The sequence below is a fragment of the Microtus oregoni genome, unplaced genomic scaffold, assembly GCF_018167655.1.
Source record: "Microtus oregoni isolate MIOR12 unplaced genomic scaffold, Mior012 000001F_ref0000356, whole genome shotgun sequence".
In the NCBI taxonomy this organism is placed as follows: domain Eukaryota; kingdom Metazoa; phylum Chordata; class Mammalia; order Rodentia; family Cricetidae; genus Microtus; species Microtus oregoni.
In genome coordinates, this window is record NW_024543060.1 from 15,870,322 (window position 1) to 15,874,098 (window position 3,777).

General features: G+C 40.5%; 1 pseudogene; it reads right to left on the bottom strand.

Moving 5' to 3' along the window:
* Nucleotides 1–603: 603 nt before the first annotated feature.
* On the bottom strand, nucleotides 604–3,549 carry LOC121458566 (annotated as a pseudogene).
* Nucleotides 3,550–3,777: the final 228 nt, after the last annotated feature.

Here is a 3,777-nt window from a genome sequence, read left to right on the forward strand (position 1 = left end):
TAACATTTTTGTTCATCCTGTAAGACTCCAGGCAAAGCCTGGCACATTGCATGTATTTACTGAAGGTTTATGCTTCCGATTTGATTTTGTAACATAATTTGTTCCATGGTTTCTCAAGGCGAAGGCCGTCTCTTTGTAACGACACTTTTAGATGTGGGCTTTTTAGAAAGCTTTGTTTTTTATCATGTACGGCTTTAGGGAACCGGATTTGGGGAAAATATTTTTGATATAAAATTGAAATGCATTTGTCTTTTATTATGTTAAGATAAATAAATGAAGTTTTCTCGGAATTCCAGCTTAAATTTTATTGCATTGTGGTCAGATGGATACACAGTGTGATTTCTTTTGTGTCCCAGGATGTGGTCGGTTTTAGAAAGCTTCCATAGGCTACTGAGTGGAATGTGTAGTTTTTGATGTTTGGATGGAGCATTCTGTATGTATTAGTTAAGTCCATTTGATGTATGTATGGTGTAGTTAATTCTGATGTTTCTCTGTTTTTTGTTTTGTTTTTGTCCAGATGACCTGTCTTTTAGAGAGAGTGGGGTATCGAAATCACATGATATATGTTTTTAACCTGGGAGTCTATTTATTGGCGGGAAAGAATTAGTCAAAGGGTGGACTGGCTGGGGTAGCATAGGGCATCAGTTTGTTCAGCCTTTGAGAAGTCCAACTTGAACCCAAGGCTTCATCTGCTTCAAAGCCAAAGTCTTCCTCAACCTTAATCTTGCCTTGGCCCCAGCCCTCACTCCCACCTGCACAGGGGTCAACGAAGCACCCCCCATGGAGCCTGCTGCCTCTTCGGCCCATTGGTTCCCTTACCAGGAGCTGGGCTGCTGGAGTCTAGGGGTACAGGTGTCCTTTGGGATGGGTAAAGCCCCTCTTTTCTAGAGGCTCAGTCTCAATATTGTCTGGGATGGGGACATTGTGCTTTGGTTGTCATCTGCCAACATGATGGTGAACTATCCTGGTAGTCATGCCTGTAGGCGTCCAGTACCCTCACGAGGAACCTGCGCTCCCACTGAAGTCTCGGAGTTGTCCTTTGTACCTGACAGAACCTGTTCACGACTGGCTCAGTCACCACTCTCTCTGTTCCAGTTCCATTTCTCCAGTCGGGAGACAGACACCTCTGACATCATCTGCTATTGATGAATTGTTGTTAATCTTTAATTCCAGTACTAGAGTTTTTACGGAACTTGGTACTCCTGAGTTCAATGATATATGTTGAAGTGTACCTCTTTTATCTCTTCTGATTGGCGTTAGCTTGATATCTATTTTCTTCAGATATTAGGATAGCGATGCCTGCTTGCTTCTGGATCCTGTTTGATTAGAGGGCTTTTGTTCCTCCTTTTTCTCTAAGTCAGTGCTTATCTTTAAAGCTGAGAGGCACTTCTTGTAGGCAGTAGATAGATGGAGGATTTTGTTTCTTGCGCCAGAACTCAGGTCATTTATATTCCAACTTATTGAAATATAAATTACTATTGAAATTTGTGTTTTAGTTGTGGCCATTTTTTGTTGATTTTGGTGGTGGTGTTTGTTTATATTTATAATTATGGTTTCCTGTTTCTTTCCACAGTCTCTCTGCCATGCTCATTCTTCTCTTGAATCCTATTACTTCCTCCTTAGGTTTGATTTGTTGGATATAATAATTTTAGGCTTCTTATGTGATGAAATTTTTGTCTTTCACCTTCAATTATGGCAGTTAGTTTTCTGGATATATTATTTTACATTGACCGTCATGGTCTTTTTGGATTTGGAATGCTTTGCACCAATGTTTTCTGGCTTTCAACGTTTCCATTGAGAAGCCAACTGTTATTCTAATACATTTCCCTTACATGTTACTTGTGTTTTTCTGTAGTAATAAGGGGCGGCGTTGGGCGCCAAAATGTAACGGCGTAAATGAATGCAGACAGATTGTAAAAATATATATATAGCTTTAATGTAGAAATAGACTTACAGAACCACCGTTCCCGCGGAGACCAGGAAAGCAGAAGCAAGCGCTCGGAGCTTGCTCGCCAAATTTATAGGCAGACATTAGCCCGAGGCGAACACGCCCCCTAAGGGGCGGGACTTATCCCTACATTATTCTCTTGCAGCTTTCACAATTATATTTACATGTAGCATTGCTTACTAGTAAAGCAAAGGACTGAAGAACTAACTCAGCAGTCAAGGGCACATATTGCTCTTCTAGAACACTCAAGTTCAATTTTCAGCGCCCACATCACTCGTAACTCCAGCTCTGAAGGACCTGATACCTGTGGGCCCTGGCATAAACTCACACAGACACATATAATCATGGCTAAAATTAAAATAAATATTTTCAAGTAAAATTAAATATAATTTTTTAAAAGTGCTGGTTATAACTTAAGGGTACAAAACATAAAACTGTTTTGACAGTGAATATGACTATGTAAATTGTCTAGAATTATCAGTATGATACAGGTAATTTTATTTTTTCCTTTATTTTTTTATTAAGAATTTTTTTTAGTATTATCTTTTCTCATTTTACATAGCTTTCCCCATTCCCACTCCTTCCTCTCCTCCTACCTCGCCCTTCCTCCCATCCGCATCCACTCCTCAGAAAGGGTAAGGCTTCCATGAGGAGTCAACAAAGCCCATTGAATGTGGAGGAGTATTATAGGACTTGGTCAGTCTGTGGGGCCACTGGCAGTGGGAGCAGGACTTATCCCTAGTGCTTAAACTGGCATCTAGGGCCACATTCTCTATGGAGGGACACCTTACTCAGCCTAGACATAGAGGGGAGGGCCTTGGTCTTGCCTTGAAGTGAAGTATCAGATACGGGTAGTTTTGTAAAGAATGGTGGCTAAGACAGTTTAGTTCTGACTTGAACTACAGAGCATGAAAACAAAGTGGGATGGAGAAAAAGATCCTTACATGGAGGTTCATTTGATTTGTGTCATTTTAATTTAGGGAGAACACATTAGAAATTGCAACAAATGTTTCTGGATTAATTCAATGTGTATTTGAAACCAAAATTAATTAAGCATAGATTATAAATCCAAACGTAAGAAAATAAGACTTTAAGAAGAATGTATTCTAGGAGAACCCCTAGGAGTCACGTATTTATAGGTTTAGGATATGAAAAGGTCTGAACAGTGTAACAAAATCACTAATTATAGAACAAAAGTGGCATATTAAATTTATTCAAAATTCAGAACGTTTCTTAACCAGTGGGTTCCATTAAGAAAGTGAAAAGAGATCAACCAGATGGCTTAGCATATAAAGGTGCTTGCTCACAAAATTGGCAACCTGGGTTCAGTCCCCAGAACCCACACGACAGAAGGAGAGACCTGCCTCATCCAGGTTGTCCTTTGACCTCCACACATGTACGGTGGCACTTGTATAGCCCTGAATGAATGAATGAATGAATGAATGAATGAATGAATATTAAGACTAAAAAGTGAAAAGGCATGTCGCAGCAGTCTCTGACAGCACTCTTACATTTAGAATGTGTAGAGAGCTCCTACATCATGAAAGGAGTGAGCTCAGTTTGGATATCCTGTGGGAGGATTGACTTACTAGCTTACCCATTTTTCTAACTTTTCCTACTCGTTGGGGTCCATGAACATCATCACCAGGACCCCTATCTTCACCCGTAATGACCACAACAGAAGATGAGCAGCAGGGAAAGCAGTCAACGTTGGGGAGCAGCTGTCACCCTCCTGAGCTGCTCCCGGCAATTTAGCTGTGTAACCACCGTGAGGAAATGATATTACACAGCCTTCCTCCTCCTTAGCAAATACAAAAGAGAAATCGCTA